Genomic DNA, 19,934 nt, shown 5'->3' with positions numbered 1-19,934 from the left:
TTTTTTTTTAGAAGTCACACAATTCTAATCTCACTCTATTTTGAAATCTTTTCAAGGAGTCTATAATCAGCTAGGCTTTTTATATTTCATTTGTTATTTTTTATATGTATGAGTGTATTGCTTGAGCATAAGTAAGTGCATCTATGTCATGCAATGCCTTCAGAGGTCAGAAGAGGGTATTGGCTCCCCTGGAACTGGAGTTACAAACTACTGTTAGCTGTCATGTGGATGCTGGGAACTGAATCTGGGTCCTCAGGAAGAGCAGCCAGTGATCTTAACTGCTGAGCCATTTCTCCAGCCCCAATAATCAGGGAGACTTGATGGACTCATTTCTAACAAAGTTCATGCTGTCCACCTATTTTGAAACATGGCAATTTGTATACAGCTAAGTAGGTTTCCCTACAGACTTCTGTAAATCTACATAGCTAAAGAAGCTTAAGTCAGTATGTCAAAGAGACAAATGTGAGCCACCAGCAAGATGACTCAGCAGTAAAGGTGCCAGCCACCAAGCCTGACAACCTGAAGTCAATCTCTGGAGCCCACATGGTGAAAGCAGAGAACCACTCACACAAGTTGTCCTCTGACCTCTAATCCGATTCTACCCACTAACACAAAATAACCAAACTATTCTCACCATAACACTATGCCTAGGCTCAATAACCACACTATTCACAGCAATATGCACCCTAACACAAAATGACATCAAAAAAATTGTAGCGTTCTCTACCTCAAGTCAACTAGGACTAATATCCGTAACCCTAGGAATTAACCAACCCCATCTAGCATTCCTTCACATCTGCACTCATGCCTTCTTCAAAGCCATGCTATTCATATGCTCTGGATCAATTATCCACAACCTTAACAACAAACAAGACATCTGAAAAATGGGGGGCCTTTCAAAACCCATACCCTTTACATCCTCCTGCCCATGGTGCTCTGTAAAGTACATACTTAAAAAAATTACTATTCACAACAGTCAAGAAACAAAGACTCTACCACTAACGAATGAATAAGAAAATGTGGCTACATATACCCCTGTGGAACAGATTCAGTCACAAAAAGTCCTGTCACATGGGACAACATAGATGGGACTAGAAATCATTAGATTAAGTGAAATAAGTCAGGCACACAGAGAAAGACAAGTACCACCTATTCTCACTCATGTAGAATATAAAAAAGTTTATTTCCTAAAATCCCAAAATAAAATGACAGTTATTAGAGATTGGGGTAAGTAGAGGGGAAGCAGGGCCAGGGACTGCTTGACCAACAGGTGCTGTGACAAGAGCAAGATATTCTGCTGTGCTATTACACAATGGGGAACTCCAGGCAGTAAAAATGTGCTGTGTTATTTTTACAAGTTTAAAGAATGTAATTTGAATGTTTGGGGATATATACATTCAACAGGAGTCAAACAATAAACAATGTATATATGTACAAAAATATCACATCAAAACTCACAAATATGTACAACTCTCACAGGATTTTTGGTTTTTTTGAGACAGACTCTCATTTACTGGCCTGGAACCAGGCAATGTAGCTGAAGATGACCTTGAACTCCTGATCCTCCTGCCTCTACTCAAGAGTGCTGGGATGACAAGTGTACACCACCACACCCAGCTTATGAAGTGCTAGGGATTGAATCCAGGGCTTCATGCACTTTAGGTAAACACTCTACTGACAAAGCTACATCCCAGCTTAATTTTTATGTTTTTAAGCTATCAGTTTAAAAATAAATTTTAAAATAAATGTCACTGGCAAAATTATACTGGATAAGAAATGGCCAAAGGCATGTATCAAATGTTTCTCTACATAAGACATGATTTTACATACACACCACACACACACACACACACACACACACACACACACACCACAGACACATATACATAACATGAACGCAGACGTGAAAACTTCATTAACAAACACCATCATAAAACTTCCTTTGCTAAATTATTTTTCCAAAGTAGATATAATGATACCAAGAAAACTTTATCAAATGTTTTACCAAAATCCTCCATGTTTTTTTCCTCCGAGGAAGGACCTTTTAAACCACTTTTGCCACAAAGATAAATGAATGAGTCATAGACACATGAATTAGGACTATTTCACCATATTTGAACCACATAAGAGAAACCAGACATGAGAAGGAATATTCTTACCTAGTGCTTAGCAATTAGTGGGCTGAGAATGGAACTTGGGGCTACAGCCACTTCCTTCCTACCTGCTACTCCTTTCAGAAAAAGAGCAGGCAGCATCTGATTACCTGTCCTGTAACAATTCTAAAGACTCAGGACAAAGTCCTGTGAAAGTCTGATGCACAGGTCAATGTAATACACCAGCCACTGCAAGGTATTCAACTAAGACACAAGTTCTCACCATCCAACGCCACTTTGAACTATTGGCTTCAACAGTCCCTTTGTGACTTTTCAACATTCCATTTTAAAAGGTGGGGGAGGGGGAAACAAAAGGTGAGAGGAAAGGGACAAAGGCATGTATTATATGTTTCTCTGTACAGATAAGGTATGATTTTATAGACACACCACACAGACACACACAACATGAAAGCACAACAACTATTTGAGAAATACAGAAGGCCTAGTGGGGATGAGGACTGGCAACAGAAGGTAATGGAGAATCAAAGTAGATGACATACTGAATGAAAGTCAATTATGGTCAAAGTACATGATATACTTCAATGAAAACGTCCTTATGAAACCCATCACACTGTACAATGAATATAACCAATAGTTTTTTTGTTTTTTTCTCTTTCAAAATTGGCTGTAAATTTTTAGGTTTACAGTTGAATTAATACAGTTGTACAATATTGTACTCAGTATAAACCTTGTAAGTCATAAAATTAATAAAATTAAATGAGGTTTTAACCTTTAAAAAAGATCTCCATTTAATTATTAAAATAGTTTCCTACAGAAAAATCCATTATTAATGCAACTGACACTAAGATGTTTGCACATGCATTTCTATCTCCATTTCATTTTAAAATATACTGTTTCTTATAGACTCATTGTTTTTGCTACTAATGCTGAGATGTTGGCACATACGTCTCTAATCTGTTTGTATCTGATTATTACTAGTCGTAATCGGTTGCACTCGGATACTTGGTGCCTGCATATGTCTATAAAGTCATCGGGTAGATTTCAATGGTAATGTTTATCACCTCTACTAATTAACATGATGTAAATTTTTATGCTTCCTCCTCAAATGTAATACATTTTTTTAGTTTGTTGATTTTTTTGTGTGTATGTATATCACACAGAACATCCCAAACCATCTTACTATATCAACTCTAGACCCACTTCCCAGATGGCACCCTCCCATAGCCTCCCTCCCCCGACTAGAGCCCTTATACTCTGCTATCCCTGCTACTGTCCGCTGTATGGTCGGCACCCCCAGCCATTCCCCACTACTTGTCTATCTGGTGAACCTAGTCAGCCTATCTAGAAGTCTTTGTTTTAGGAAGGTCAGCTGTTCCTCATCTAGCATCAATCAGTTGTCATTATTCCTTTAGATAAGATTGGGGTCTGCTGTTCATTTTCCCAGTTTTATGCTGGGTTACTATCTGGGAGTCCCTTGGGCTACCCTGGCCAACAACTCAAAAGAAGGTAGCTCCTCTTGTTGCTTGTTGCTTGTTATGTACCTTTAGTTATACATATGGACTCTTAAAAAAAGGCCCCTTTAATCTTTGGTTATACTTTCCTTTTGGGTGTTTAAGGCCATACAGTTGGCCCAGATAAACCAATTTATTTTTACTCTTAAGACCGTTTGAGGATCTGTTCCTCAGGGGTCACATGGGCTTGGGAGGAGCCCCTGGCTCCTTTCTTTTACCAATTCCGCCTATGTGAAGGTAAGTCAAAGGTCCTGCTTGAACATGGCTGGCTTCTCTTGGAAACATGGAAGAAATGTTTCCTCTGTGTTGACCTTCCTCTTTGTAGACTGGACATTGATTCAAGTCCATCTGGTAGGGTCTCCGCAGCCTCCCTGATTAAGAGGACAGGTGACCCACCACAATTACAGGACATTTTGGGAGATGCTCATAGTCCCCTGGAACTAGTTGACCTAGGAAGGCAAGGAGCAAAAACTGTCCTTTATGTCTCTCTGACCAAATTAGTATAGGCCTCAAAGTATATCTGTTAAACATCCAAGAAGGTTATCTACAATGACACATAGTAATTAAAAATACCAGACTGGTGGAACGAACCAATAGTTTTTTTAAGGTAGAAGATAAGGGAGGGTGGGGGCAGGGAGGGATGAAAAGAGAGTATAATGATATATTTGTAAGAAAAGGTGACAAATGAAATTCATTATTTTATATGCAAACTAAAATAAAATTTTATATATATATATATATAAAGGTGGAAGAAGCATTTGTGAGGCTGGGGCAAGAGGTTCATGAGCTTGAGATGAGTCTGAACAGTGAGACCCTATCTTAAAAAAGGTAGAGGCAAGCAAATAGGGTCGCCAACAACTCTCTACATGCCTTCATAGTCCCTTCCTCATCACAACTCAAAACAGTCAAAGAACATAAGCAGAATCTCATTAACTACTTTCAAGTTGTTGAATGAAAACCACCTTCCAGTGACCAAATTATTCTCTAATGCACTAAGGTAGTATTGGCTGAGGGTAGGAAGGGGTGAAAATACAAACATGGCCTGGAGTTTACATATTCTTAGGGACAATAGTTAGAACTGAAGGCTTGGGAACCAGACAGCCTGGGTTCAAAGCGCTAGTCTGTCTTTAATTAACAGAATGACCCTGAACAAGTTCCTGAAACTTGAAGTGCCTCAATTTTCTGACAGGGCTCCTAGGATAACAGTATCTACCACACTGAGTTATTATGAGGACGAAATGTTTAAATATAAATAAAAGTTCTTAAAGAACAATGCCTGGCACATACTAAGTATCAAGCAATGTCATCTATTATCAGTATTTTATAATTCAATGCCTTTATCGAGAGATAATTCTCTTATAATTTAATAATTATAATTCACAGATTAAAATACAAATGTCATGAAAGCCCTGCTTATTAATTAGGAGAAGCACATCAATATTACCAACTGCCAGCTGAGGAAATGCTGCCAATGACTGGCATAGTTTTTTTTAATATTTTATTTGGGCTTTTTCTTAATTTTGTATGTATGAGTGCACTGCCTGCATGGAAGTGAACCCATGTAAGTACAATGCCTGCTGAGGTCAGAAGAGGGTGGTGGGTTCCCTGGAACTGGAATTACAGACAGTTGTTAGCTACTATGTGGGTGCTAGGAACTGAACCTGGGTCCTCTGTAAGAGCAGTCAGTGCTCTTAATTGCTGAGCCATCTCTCCAGTCCCTGGCACAGTTTTTAAATCCAGGCATGGCCAGTGTTTAAGTCATGCACCTTCCCCTCCACACTGCCGTCAAAACCATATACATGGCAAATGGGTTTCATATTAACTGTGCCAACAAGAAGAAAAGTGAATTAAAGGAAACTTCCAAGAAGATGTTCATTTAGTGGCTTTTCTGTCACAGAAGCAATTTAGCAGAGTACTGGGAAAAAGTAAAAAACTATCATAATAAACCCCCAAAGCCAGGCTGACTATGAACACTGTCTAACACACAACCAGGGCCACATTTGCTTTTAAAACACTTGTAAAAGCATTTGGCATCATTTTCCAATAATCCCAAAGGACTACCACTTCCTTGTTCTTTCAGTAGTATTTCAAAATGCTGACACATTTATTGAACTATTTTTGGAAGACCTAGCTCTGTCTACCTTCAGGCCTCAAGATGCAAATGTATAAAAGCTACAGGACATCCCTTTAGCTACGAAACTTGGCAGACTTCCTAGGTTCTCCAAGAAACTTCAATTAGCTTCTTTATGAACAGCATAAGCGCACAAAGGAAAAGGAACAACCCTGAACACAAGGAGACTCTGGCTATGTCTGAAGCTCCATTACTTAACTGAATGACTTTGGGTACATTTAACCTCTTCCTACCTTTCTATTCTTACCTGCCAGACCTACAGGACAAAGCTTTCTTTAAAAAAAAAAAGAAAATCTGCTGGGTGTGGTGGTACACGCCTTTGATCCCAGCACTGAGGAGGCAGAGGCAGGCGGATGGATCTCTGTGCATTCAAGGCCAGCCTGGTCTATGTAGTGAGTTCCAGGACAGCTGGGGCTACAGGGAGACCCTGTCTCAAAAAAGACCAAAAAGAAAATCAATTTGGCTGGAGAGCTGATTCAAGAGAGGACCTGGGTTCAATTCCCAGCATCCACACAGCAGCTATCAGCCATTTGGAATGCTTTACACTGTTATCAGGAGAAAAAAGAAAGTATAAAACACCAATGACCAAAGGAAATCATATTTGAAACCTATCCAATATGGGGGTTTGTTTGGTGTACAAATAACTGAAGTTGGAAAAAAGTCTCATGTAGTCAAGGCAAGCCCTCAAACTGTGTAGCAGAAGATGACCTTGAACTCTTGCTCATCCTGCCTCCATCTTCTGAGTGTTAGGAACAGGCAGGCACCACCTTGCTTGTCTTTTTTTCCTTTCGCAGTCCTGGGGACAATGCACCTAAGGTTTGACTAAACAAGTGCTCGACTCCTGAGCTATATATTCCCAGCCCCATAACGTACTTCCAACTTCAGTTATTTGTACACCAATTTTATAATGTTCGTCAAATCCTATATTAACTATTTAATACCTACCCTTAAGTTACTTTAAAAATACCCACCCACTTTGGCATGAGGCTAGTATCAATGAAATCAGTTTTGAGACCTGAGAACATGTTCCTGGTATGCAACTGCCTATCCCTCAAGGGCTAAAAACAGATTCATTTACAGAACACCTCAGTCATTCAGCACGCCATCATATCTGGGGAGAAATACTGTCCTTATCTATTGCCTACAATATACTTTCTGCTAAGGAATAGAGCATTTCAATTCATCAGTCTCTGAAACCGACTGGGCAACTTAACATGAATCATAAACTCACAACCATGGCGTTTACTGGAAAGCTCAGAGCACACAGCCGTTACTCCCCTACCACCTCAACTCAGAATCCATTTTTTGTTTCAACATCCCCAAAATCCATACACAAAATCCCTTAATAACTGTATATTCACGTTAGTGTGAAGCCCACTCCCACCTACACCTTACTTAGTCATGAAAATTTTCATCTTAACAATATTCCAAAGGTTTCCCTAATCCCCAAATAATATTCAAGTTTATATATGGCAACTATTTGCCAGTTTAAAGACAGGCAAACAATGCAGTAAATCCTAAAGTAACACTGTCATTTCTGATAGGTACATATTCAAATCTGTTATTATGTTTTGTCATATATTCCTCAAATACATAATATTTACGTTTATACTGAACTAGTTCTTAACATATCAAGGAAGCATATTTATATAATGCATTTACTGAACTCTTCAAAAGAAGCACCATTCTGTTCAAGGATATCATTCACTCCCATCCATTCTAAATGTTGACTCAGTCATCTGATTTTTCTGCCCATTTTTATATGTAACAGAAGTCAATAAGTGGTATGGAAAAAGAAATGGAATTTTATTATGGCTGAAATTCTCATCAAATGTTAAGTACCAAATAGTCCTCTGAACTTGACTTTTAATCAATGTAAAAACCCTAAATCCAGGGAACTGAACATAGGTTAATCCTCTCCTTAAGCCACACTAAAATGACAATAAGGAAAGGAGCAATAAATTTAAAACACATGAGAGGAAGCTGGAAGGTCGGTGGGTACACACCTATAATCTCAGGAGGCTGAGGCAGGAAGAGAGCTAAGAGTTCAAGGCCAGCCTGGGCTATACTGACCTAGTCTAAGAAAGAAACAAAACAACAAAAAAAAGAGAATGAGGGGCAGGTCAGCAGAAGAGCTATCCCAACACAACTGTAGAAGACGGAAAGTAAACATGCAAAACAACTGACTTAGTAGAGCGGACGTTGCAACCTGGGTTCCTGTTTTAGTGGGGCCTAATAAGAACAGCTTATTACTGAAGTCCTGAGAGCCTTAGGATTGCAGGTTCCAGGCACCTTTGGAGGGCTGAGTTAACATAGACCTAAATAGAGACGTCTGAAAGCTGCAGAAGATGCCCTCACACTTGGAGGACAAGTAGTAATCACTGACTTAGAAACTATAAAACTATCACTGACTATCACTGAAAATGGTAGATTTTTTTTTTTTTTTTTTTTTTTTTGGTCTTTTTGAGACAGGGCCTCCCTGTAATTCCTGCTAGCCTGGAACTCACTCACTATGTACACCAGGCTGGCCTCAAACTCACAGAGATCTGCCTGCCTCTGCCTCTGTACTAGGATTAAAGGTGTGTGCCACCATGGCTAGCTTAGAAGACATTTTAAGACATGGGTCTTAAGAAACTTATCTACCACTTAAGTCTCTTAGAAAACTACTAGGTAAGCTCATAAGAAATCAGTTAATACAAGACTCAGTTAATACAAGATATGGGGCACCAAGAGACATGGGACCCAGGGCAATAGGAAATTCCCTAAGTATAGCTAGCTATACAGAGGTCTTAGAAATAAAACAGTCCAGGATAATAGAGGGACCAAGAAGGACAGGGAGGAAGGGAGAGGCTGAGGAGACAGTGCAATCAGTAAAGTATTTGATGTGCAATCATGAGGCTCTGAATTCAATTCCCAGCACTACACAAACATCCAAGCATGGTGACATGCATTTGTAATCTCAGGGCTGGGGAGACGGATAGCTCCCTGAGGCTCATTGGGCAGCTACCCTAGTCTAATCTTCAAGCCCAGGACCCAGTGAGAAACCCTGTCCACAAGGTAGACAGCTCCTGAGGAACAACACCCAAGATTGACCTCCAGCACATGCATACATACACACACACACACACACACACACACACACACACACACACATATATAAAATGAACCTGAAAGATTATATTTGACCCCAGTGGCAGGAATTTAATTTTACAGCTTCCAACATAGCTGAAATAAGGTCAGACACCAAGAAAACCAAATGAATGAGCCAAAAACAAAACAATCTTCAGGAGAAAACTGTAAAAGAAAATATTAAAGTGTATTTTTAAAAGTATAATCAAAGCACTTTACATGGTTTAGCTTCTATATAAGGTGGAGAACAGAAAAGGAGAGCATGGGGCTATACGAGAAAAGAGTAAAACAGACTAACTCTAATCCAGATATAGTCAATACTAATTAAAATGTACTAAGTCAAGAAACAATACAGCAGCAAAGGTTTTTCAAATGCTGTCCCCCCCAAAAAACATCTATTTAAACAACTATTCATGCACAAAAATACCTTCACAAGAATTGAGAAGACCAGACAGAGGCCATTAAACGTCTGTGAAATCAAGGTTTTGACTTCCAATATGTCCTCTTCTCTTAGAAAATACAGAAGCCTTTAACAAATAACAAAATGAAAAAACTATTTTATTATTTTCTATAAGTCAAGAAACAAGAAAATTATGTTACTTAGAGACCAAACACACCAGAACACAAAATCAAAAGTATTGAGAATGATGGCCTCTGGGGAGCTGAGAGTTGTCAGAAGAGTTAGGGCACTGGCCTGCTGCTTCTATTGTTAATTCCTAAAATATTACCTGACTTTCTAATCTCATAAAAGTACTCTAGGGAGTGTCATTTGAACTTTAAATTAAATAGCAAAAAGTGCAAAACCACATAAAAGGAAAAACTGGTTGGAAAAGGGAGAGAGCCACATTTTGTGTGTCTTATACTTTGGCATATTTTTCTAATGTTGAAAAAAAAGATGAAAAATATTACAGAAAACAAGATGGTCAATTCCCCACTTCAGTGTGCTTCCAAAATCACAAAACTGGAAAAATAGCTCTGTGGTGTGCTTAGCATGCGTTGAGGCCCCAGGTTCAATTACCAGCAGCCAAAACAATAAAAATTAAAATTACACAACTGAAAGCAGTAGTCAGTATACTTGGTACACAATGCTTCAAGATCACACCTTACCAAAGAAAGTAGGAGGCACAAAACCAGCCAGGAAAGAAAGCCTGTCTATGAAAGTTAGATGCTGGAGATGCCAACAAACTCTAAAATAAAGTTCTTAGAAACAGCATCAAATAACTTAAGCAATTACCAGCCTTGGCAAGCAAAATTAACGTTTTAACCACACATAAACTGGATGTACTGAATAACTCATTTAATTTTCAAGCCTTGCCTTCATCTGTAAAATAAAAAGCCTATCAGCTATTCCAAAGGATTAGGAATATTAATATCTATAAAGTACAGGTTTATAGTCTGTACTCCAAAACAGTCATTCACTTTTTTTGGTTTTGTTTTCTGGAGCATTTTTTTTTACCTTGTTATTGATTATGGATGCACTTGGTCTTATGAATTACCTGCAATGGAACCTAGAACAAAGCCAACCCATAAGCATAAAATGAGCTTATCCACAATGTGATAGCATCATAGTCTTGAAGTCTGTAGGCCAGGAAGACAGCTCAGTGGGTAAAAGCCCTTGCCACCATGCCTGAGAACTCGATCCCTGGAACCCACATGGCAGAAGGAGGATCAATTCCTCTAAGCTGTCCTCTCACCCCGACAGGCACTCCATGGCATGTGGGAACCCACAGACATAAACACACACACCATTAATGTAAAACTAATTTAATCAACATGTGTTAAATAAAAGCCTACACCTATGGAGTAATCATGCAGAAATGGGAGAAAGGAAGCTTAGATCCTTCTTCTACATCCAATTACAAATCTAAAAATACAGGACAGAGGAACAGGTTAACTATACAAAAGGGTTGAAATCATCAAAATTCAAACTGTGGCTAACCATACAGGACAATCAATTAAATTTCTTCAATGAACAAACTGCAAGGAAAAATAAGAACTCAAGCGGCAACTAAATCTAAGCAGAAGCCTTATCAATGAAATGTTACTTACGGATCCCTACCCGATCTTGATCAAAAGAAACTCTTTCAAAACTGACCATTAAATAGACATTTGACTAGATGGGCACTGTGGCCATATGCTCAAGATCCTAACACTCAGGAGGCGGCAGCAGGAAGATCATCAATTCAAGGACAGCTTGGGCTACACAGAAGAGTGAGATCAGCCTGAGCTACAAAAGGCTTGTTCGAAGTCCATGTGGGCCACATAGTGAAACTGTCTCAGTCCTCCCATCTAAAAAACTGACACTTAAGAAAATCAAAGCTCTTGGGGCCAGAGAGATGGCCCAGTGATTAAGAATACTTCTGCTCTTGAAGAGGACCAGAGTTTGGTTCCCATCACCCACTTTGGCTCCCATCACCCCCATCAGGTAGTTCGCAACTGCCTATGACTCCAGGAGATCTGACACCCTCTTCTGGCCTTCAAAAACACCCACAAGCATATAAGCAGACACACACACACACACACACACACACACACACACAAACATTTTAAAAAAGAAAAGATCTTAATACTGACAACTGGACACTTGACACTGTTGAATGTTTAGGGTGGTGATGGAATTCCAATTAAGTTTTTAAATTTTATTTATTATTTTTATTTTATGTGTATGAGTGTTTTGCCTGCATGTGTACCTATGTATGCAATGCCCACAGAGGCCAAAAGAGGGCATTAGATCCTCTAGAACTGAAATTATAGAGGGTTAGCTGCCATGTGAGTACCAGAACTGAACCCAGGTCCTTTGCAAAAGCAGCCAGTGCTCTTAACAGCTGACCTGTCTCTCCAGCCCCTCCAGTTCCATTTATAAAACTGTTTCAACTACTAGAAACTGAAAATAAAAGGAAAAATCACAACAAAAAGAAAATTGAAAAGATTTTTCATGGGTTGTAGCTGTAGCTCAGTAGTACAGTGCTTGCCTAGTATGCACAAAGCCCTGGGTTTGATTACCAGCACCACATAAATCAGGTGTGGTATGGTAGTTGGTACACACCCATAATCTCAATACTTGAGAGGTGGCGGCAAGAGGATGGGAAGTTCAAGCTCATCTTCAGCTATATAATGAGTGAGGCCAGCCTGGGATACATGAGATTCTGTATCAAAACAGTTTCTCAAAATATAGAAGATACCCGAAGCAGGACTTCAGCTACACCATACATGAGGCCAGTCTAGGACATAGGAGACCCTTCCGAAAATGTGAATATGTAAGAAGGACTAATTTACATCTCAAGCTGCTGCCTAGAAATGGAAACCCTGGTTGTTCCATCCTTTGACTACAGGCCTCTGGTTATGATCAAAATGAACAACTAGATAATTAACTCACCATGCCCAGAGATGCAAGTAGTAGTCAGACTCTTGTTTTGTGGGCATTTTTACAAGGTATACACGTAATTTTCTCTATCTTCTGTAAGTCATGTAATCCCTGTTCTTTTTCAATGTTTAAATGATAAACCAGCACTGCTTGTCCATATAGGTCCCCAAATTCTCTTCCTTCATCAAAACACTGCCAATTCCTAAGACCCTAAATTGAATTCCTTTATAATTTCTGAGTCTGAAGAGATAGGCTAAACACACAATGAAGTATGAAAGGATGAAATGAAAAAGTATTTTTAAAAAGCCAAATAACACAAACAGGGCACAGTTGCAGACTGTTTAAGAACAGTAAGTCAGGAAGTCTAGATCCAAACCAGAAACACACTTCCATATGTTACTTAGGGCCTACAGCATACTGGACATTGATTAACTATGACCCTGATGGTGACCCAAAAGAAATCCTTCACAAAGGGAGAGGCAGGAAATGACTGCTGGCTCAAGAAGCAGAAAAGCCCTACTGCCAGCAACACCCACTTTACACCATACAGATCTAGGCTTTTGTTCATCTTTCAATTAATATTTAGTAAAAGAACTATAGACTGAGAAATCAGCCACCTAATACAAATGCATGAAATATCTACAGGTAAAATGAAAGAAAATGGCAGGAACTAAGGCAATGTGGGTTAAGAATTACCTGCCCAAAGTGGGAAGTCTGGCTGACAGTCCTTACAGGAGAACATGGATCCATGCTGCCACTGCCCTCCAAGTTTTCCACCCAAAATAAAAATAATTTATGTGAAATTCCAGTTTCATAATGTTGGCAGATAATTTAAAATTAAAACACTATACTGGGGGAATATATGTCTACAAACATTACTTCACACACACAAAAAAAGGTGTACTGGATTTATAAAGGCTACAATTGAGTACCATAAGAAGACGTTTAAACAATCAGTAAAACTTTCTCTATTAGCCTTATTACAGCAAGTTTACTGCAATTAGAGAAAGTAAGTCACAACACAGCATATGTACACATATTTTATACTTGGAATTAGTCATCTCAGCCAACCACAGAAAGACTGCATTGTCCCTGTGTTGTTGAAATCAGACCTCATAGCTTTACCATAAACGATCATTCTGTGCATTACTAAAAAAGATGGACAAAGTGTATTAAGTCAAGAGTTTTGTAAAGGTTCAAAAATTCAAAAGATACTGTACTAAAATAGTTTTGAAAAGGAGTTTCAACCATTGGAAATTCCAGCCTCATATCACAGACTGTCCACACAGATAACTGTCCCTGACCATTGCAAAAAAATGTACTTAGTGCATACTCACAAGTAACCTCACTACATCTTTTCTTAACCTTGCAATTTTCACAGATGCCAGGCACTATGTGAAGCATTTTACAAGCACTGGCTCATTTAATCCTCATGGAACTCTTAACATAAGTAGGATTCTTTTTTTACCACCCCCAACCCCAATCCCCAAAACAAACGGCTTTGAGAATTATTTTGTCCAAAGTTTCTGACATGGTGGTATCCTAGCCAGCACCAATAGTACAGACTTGTTAGCAATCCTCTCCAGTCAACAACCCCACTAAAAGAAATGTGTGTGGAACTAAAAGCAGTCATATTAAGTTCACAGGTAAAAATATGAGTAACAAAGACTGTATCAGAATTGAGTTTCAACTAAAGAACTCAACTAAATCTATCCTGCTTAATAGTTTTAAAATCTTAAAAAAAAAAAATTCAATTGAATGGAATAAGCACAATGAGGCAGGGAAGGGGAAAAAATTATGGAAGTACAACAGAACAACAAAAAATAAAGAAATAAAAGAATACTTCTGAAAACTTTGACTCCCTAATCTTAACAGTTAAAGAAATACATCTGGGGATGTAGCTCAGTTGGTACAGTGCTTGCTTACCCTGATTCTCAGCACCACAGAAACTACATACCAAGTTCAAGGCCAGCCTTGTCTGCATGAAACCTTGTTTCAAAAGAAATTAAAAAGAACTGAATTAGATCAGCAGTCTGTAGTCTTTTCTGATTCCCCAAATAATCTCATATTCATATTTTATCTCTTTCTCTGTATCTCCTCCACCTCTGAATCTCAGTCTCTCTTTCACATAAACATAACTCAGGCTTGATTTGCAGGCTAAAGTATATACCCCAAGCAACATATTCCCACTAACCCTTTCTCCAACCTTGGGTCAGGAGTCCAAATTAAATAATTTCTAAGCTTCCTTCTGGCCTGCTTTTGTTTTGTTGGAGATTTTTTTTGTTTCGGGGGTGTGTGTGTGTGTGTGTGTGTGTGTGTGTGTGTGGGGTGTGTGTGTGTGTGTGTGTGTGTGTGTGTGTGTGTAGTTTGGCTTTTGGTTTTTTTCTAAACGGTAGCCTCTTTGGATAAAAAGAAAACAACTGTAGCAAAATATAAATTACATTTTAATGTGCTTAAACTACTGAGATGGGTACCCATATTGGGAGAAGACTGAAGTTTTAAAAAATGAAGAAACACAGCACTATCGTTCTGACTATGATGGGCCAAGCTCTGAAGTTCATCAGGAGGTCTGAAAACATTGAATTAAGGCCTAGAAGGTTGATAGTTGAAAATTGGCCTATATGACAAGCTTTTTAAAAGCCACTAAAGGGTACCATAAGTATTTTAAGTAACTGGAAATTGCTTTACAAGGGTTGATAGTCAAGCCTTATTAAAAGCAAAGCAAGAAGAAACAGACTTTTCAATTTTACCATGAAAGATTAGGCTTACATGCCATGAACTTCCCAGCCTAGGTAATAAAGTGCTATGTATAAAAGGGGCCCAAAAATTTCTTTGAAACCCTTTCTATGCCCTGTGGTTCTTAACCTGGAAAGAACATCACATCCCCAAGACGGTAGATTTAGTTACAGATGTAAAATTTAAGTTTGGCTATCTAAAGTAAAATCTTTGGACCTCAGAAGCTTATTCTCTAATTTATTCCATATTAGCATAAAGACTATTTGAGACTTGTCTGAGTGTGTGCGTGTGTGTGTATCTGGGTGTCTGTGTGTCTGTGTGCGTCTCGGTGTCTGGGTATCTGTGTGTGTCTGTGTGTGGTATATGTCTCTGATATGCTAAAATTTAAAACTACCAAAATAAGAGTTATCTAAGTGAAACACATCTTAAAAGTAACTGAGAATATGAAACTCAATCTCCATCTTGAGAAACCAAAGCCAGAAGCAGTATGAAAGCACTGGTGGGTTATATAGATCTAACCTGGTTAGACATTATCATTTGAAAAAAGGAAATTCAGAAAACCTTGAAATTCACATTTACTCTTCTAGAGATGGAAATACACATTTAAGAAACCTATATAGGTCCCAAATCAACCAAAAACCAAGGGGGAAATATATCCAACAATTTTTAAAAAGCAAGACCTCTTTGTTAATTACATGATATTTCTACATAAGCTATAATCAGTTTCTACAAAGTCAACTCCAGTTTTCAAGGCACACAATTGGAATCTCAAGACTTATGTAAGTAGAAGCAAGAGGATCAGAAGTTCAAAGTTAGCCTTGGCTACATAATAGGTTCAAAGCCACCCTGGGCTACATGAGACCCTGTTTTATAAAATACACACACTCAAAAAGGTTCAGTGAATAAATCCTTATTTGTTTGTTAAGTATAGTGTGAAGGTTCCTCACCTTTATAATATATAGGCATATATTTCCTCCTCTCTCATACAAAATATACACACACTTTATAGAAAAATTACCCAAAAAAGTTTTATCTATCATCCATTCTTCAATGATTCTAGAGATGATTATTTGTTTCCTTTCCTGGCTTACTTGTAACTTCTAAATTACACTATTGATCGCTTCTGTGGTGACATTCCCCTACAGTTAATGACACAAGGCATTCACACCATCTTAGAATTAGTCTGGGGAGCTGCCCAGACAGAAGAGAGAAATCATCTAGCTACCAAGTTACTGGTTTATGCCAAAATATGGCATTCCCAAAGGATGCTCTGTCTGCAATCTGTGCAGAGATCATATACAAATCTCCCATTTACTCGGATCTTCCAAAGAGGCTAGAAATGTCTGCGTGTAGAGGAGAGGAGGGCCAAGAGCTAGGAGCTAAGAATGGATCTGTGGACTTCTAAAAGTTCAGCCCTGAGATTCCAAGATTCTATAAAAGAGCAGTAAATTAGGGTTTGGCTCATATTTCCTGACTACTGAAGCCAGCATAAACATTTACTTGAGGCTTTTAAATTTGTTAAGGGTACCCAGTGGTTAGGTACAACAATTCTGAAACTGAAAAAAAAAAAAAAAAAACACAAGCCCACTGGAAACAGTTCTAAATAAAGGTGGAGCAGAGGAGATAGGCACATTTCCTTTGTTTTCTCCAAGTAAACAGTACAGGCTTCAGAAAGGCAACCTGTATTGATCTCTACAATCTTCTACTGCCTCATTTTGAACAACAGCTAGCAAGTCATACTTTTAACACTACCCATACCTACCTCCATTCAAAAATAAGAAAAACTGCTTTACTGTGGAAACAGAAACAAAATCAAACTTTCAACGTTTAGTCGCTATATAAAATATAAATCCCACATTCCCCCCCCAAAAAAATACCAACTTGTAAGTCACTAGCCACAGTAATATGAGAGTGGTAATTCAGATTAGAACTTGATGTTAAACCTAACTATACAGTATTACTAATTACAGAGAAAATTTGCCAATAAATATTTTGGTTGAGGACTGCTTTGTCATCTTCGTTAAGTATTTTTAGTTGAAAGCAAGCAGTTGGGTAGTACACATGGACATGGTTCTGATTTTTAAATATCTACTTTTACATTCTGGTCACCAGTTAGGTTTTCTAAACTCCAATTCTTTAGAACTGGTAATTTGGAAAGGGTAAACCACAAGAACATTACATTAAAAAGCAAAAGATCTAACAAGCTCACCAGTTCAGATCAACAAAGCTAAGTTGCAAAACTCAGGGTTCTTCCAAATCTAAGGATGGCTCTCCCTGGAACCGACTGGCAAGGAACATAGAAAGGTGTACATGAGCAGACTATCCTAAAGCTATGTCTCAAAGTAAGCAAGACTTCTGTGTTTCCTTGTTTTCTATTTGCAGGTCGTTTTTGGTGAGCCTCCCTTCAGATTCTTTCCCTAAAGTTCCAAGTTGGCTTCTTTCTAGTTGAACTTAAAATTTCAGATTTTAAATATGCATACCCAATTAGTGCAAAATGTTTCATAGCAGTGTAAGTTTCTTAAATAACAAACGTGGTTGCTGAAAGTCTAGCAAAATGGTAAGTAATGACCTATCACTTTTGATTCTTTTAAACAATCCCCATCTAATTTAGATCTTAAGGGTTTAAGGGATGGTGGCTCAATCCATCCACACATTTTCTTTGGAAGATTTTTGCACGCAGTGCCCTACTTCTAGAGGTAAAAGATTAAAGAACTGTTATGACTAGGTCTTTCTTAAGAGGGATGTTTTTAAAGGAAAGACACGGTCCCCTCCTACTACTCTTAATGAGCTGCCTCTTGTTCTCAGCAGTCAGTCTGCACACAAGACTACTACTGACTTCAGTGGGAAGGCCCTGACCAGGATTCAAGATTGCATTACAACGCACCCCCATCAGCATCAGCGGCTGCAACAGCAAACCAGTAACTTCTCAGAGCAGAAGGCTGCAAACAAGCTGAATAGCACTAAATGCAATTCATTCCCCACAGGAAAACCTGTACAAATATTGAGAATCCTAAACCCCATCCCCCAGTGGCAAGAAACTGACTCAAGTTTCCCTCAAACCCATGGGGAAGCGTGAGAGGGCAAGCTAAAAAACTAATTGTCAATGCAGTATTATAAGGAGATGGAGAATACAGAAATAACACGAACACATTCCCATGAAAGAACAAGAGAAAAAAGATTAAGGAAAAAAATAATTAAGAAAACTGCTAAAGCCATTTCCTTTAAAGCTAATCACAGCAGCAAGAACAAAATGCCCTGTACACACATTTCACACGCAAGAAAGTTCAAGAGACTAAGCCGTGATTCAGATAAGAGCTATAAAATAGACCCACAGCTCCTCTGGGTTCCACCCACCCAGGGCTCTAAAAGCTAGGGGCAATGTTTGGTGATGGGGAAATTTTCTGAAGGGCGCCCTCAGTTTGTTCAGAAGGCTCCACGCAGAGATCACTTCCCCAAAACATGCACTCTAAAGCGGGATCACTTCTATTCTCTCTCTCTCTCTCTCTCTCTCTCTCTCTCTCTCTCTCTCTCTCTCTCTCTCTCCCCTCCCCCCCGGCCTCACCAGAGGTTGGCATCTGGGGAGGCATAATAACTAACGTCCATCGCAGACGTCCCAGCTGGGCAACGTCTGGGATGGAGCATGTGGGTCCCTTGTCGCCAATCTCAACGCCACCCAGATTTAGCAGCTCGGCTAAAATCGCTCCCAACTCTCAGCTCCCAGCACAGGAAAAAATCCGAAGCCGACGGTGACCGGGCGGCCTGGGAGTCGCCAAGAAAAAGGACCACAGGAGAAAACCAGCTGCGTCTTCGCAGCTCCCAGACAGCGCCGGTGGCGGGGTGCAGGGTCTCTCGCCCACGCCGGGCCGACCTGCGCCCCGCAAAGGGCTGACGCTGCGCCCTCCTCGGCTCCCGCAGTCCCGACGCGCGCCGTGGGCTCGTGCCTCCCGCCCCCGAGCGACCGAGCCCCGCGCCGGGGACGGAGCCGGATGCTTCGGCTGCAGCTCGGCGGGGCCCGGACGCGTGACCCCGGGGGGGACGGCGCGGTCCTCACCGTGTCGCGGGGCGAAGAGGCCGCAGCGGAGCGAGAACTCAGCCCCGCGGGGGGAACCCGGTCACGCGGCCCGAGGGACCGCAGCCAGCCCCGCAGCCGGCCCCCTCCCCCGCCCCGGGAGGACAGTCCCGCCGCTTCCTGCCCAGGGTCGGCTTCCCGGCTGGAGCCTGAGGGAAAAGCTGCTCTGCCCCTGCAGCCCCGCGTACACCCGACCCACGCCGCCACCCGCCGCCCTGCAGCCCGCACGCCTGCTTACCCGGACGCCGCCTCTAACGAGCTCGCTAGTCCGGGGACCCGACCCGTTCCAGCCGCCGTCCCGCCGCGCCACCGCGCAGCCGCCTCCTCCCTCCGCTAGGTTTCAAATTGAAATTCCCTGGCTGGGGCCGTCAGAGAACTCTCCGCGCAGGCCCCGCCCCCTCGTGGCGGAAAGCCCCTCCCCGCGCCTGAGCTCCCCGGCGCGGAAACCACGCCCCCAGCGGGTTGGCCACGCCCAAGGGCACCGCCCGGGGTGGGAGGGGGCCCTTCCCGCGGGATTTGCGCAGCTCTGCCGCCCAAGCTCTGCGGCCCAGTGCCCGGTTGCAGGGGCGCATTTCGTCCTCAAAGCGACCCTCGAAATAATGTCAGCTAATGCATGTATGCGAGGCGTTCTTTCTGAGAATCCTGGCCTTAAATGCCCTCTCAACTTCTAAAAGTTCTTTCTTCTAAGTGCATTCACTGACTAAACCTTCACTGGGTGCCTAGACAGTAAAGCAGGTCCAGGAAATAATAGAATTAGGAAAACTGGGTTCCCCTCAGTCTACAGTGAAAGAAGTGCTTTCACAGAAAAGGCTTGAAAAGAAACCATTTATTCTTCTTGTGGGACAGACTGGAGAGATTGGGGAAACCCCGTGGAGGAGAG

General features: G+C 40.6%; 1 protein-coding gene across 11 annotated transcripts in view; it reads right to left on the bottom strand.

Moving 5' to 3' along the window:
- Epb41l2 (erythrocyte membrane protein band 4.1 like 2) overlaps window positions 1-19,474 on the bottom strand; it is a 229,656-nt gene extending 210,182 nt beyond the window's left edge. For 8 of the 11 annotated variants that reach the window (XM_017795336.2, XM_029558164.1, XM_029558165.1 and 5 more), the window contains exon 1: window positions 19,293-19,431. The gene's annotated coding sequence lies outside the window, so the exon portion shown is untranslated. Of the gene's footprint in view, window positions 1-19,292 lie in introns of all 11 variants that reach the window. The other 3 variants (XM_017795339.2, XM_017795341.1, XM_008822132.3) reach the window with 1 other exon arrangement.
- Between the last annotated feature and the right edge of the window lie 460 nt (window positions 19,475-19,934).

Source organism: Nannospalax galili, unplaced genomic scaffold (assembly GCF_000622305.1).
Source record: "Nannospalax galili isolate Female #2095 unplaced genomic scaffold, S.galili_v1.0 scaffold186, whole genome shotgun sequence".
Classification (NCBI taxonomy): Eukaryota; Metazoa; Chordata; class Mammalia; order Rodentia; family Spalacidae; genus Nannospalax; species Nannospalax galili.
The sequence above is the reverse complement of the archived record's forward strand: the minus strand, read 5'-3'. Positions and strand labels throughout refer to the sequence as shown.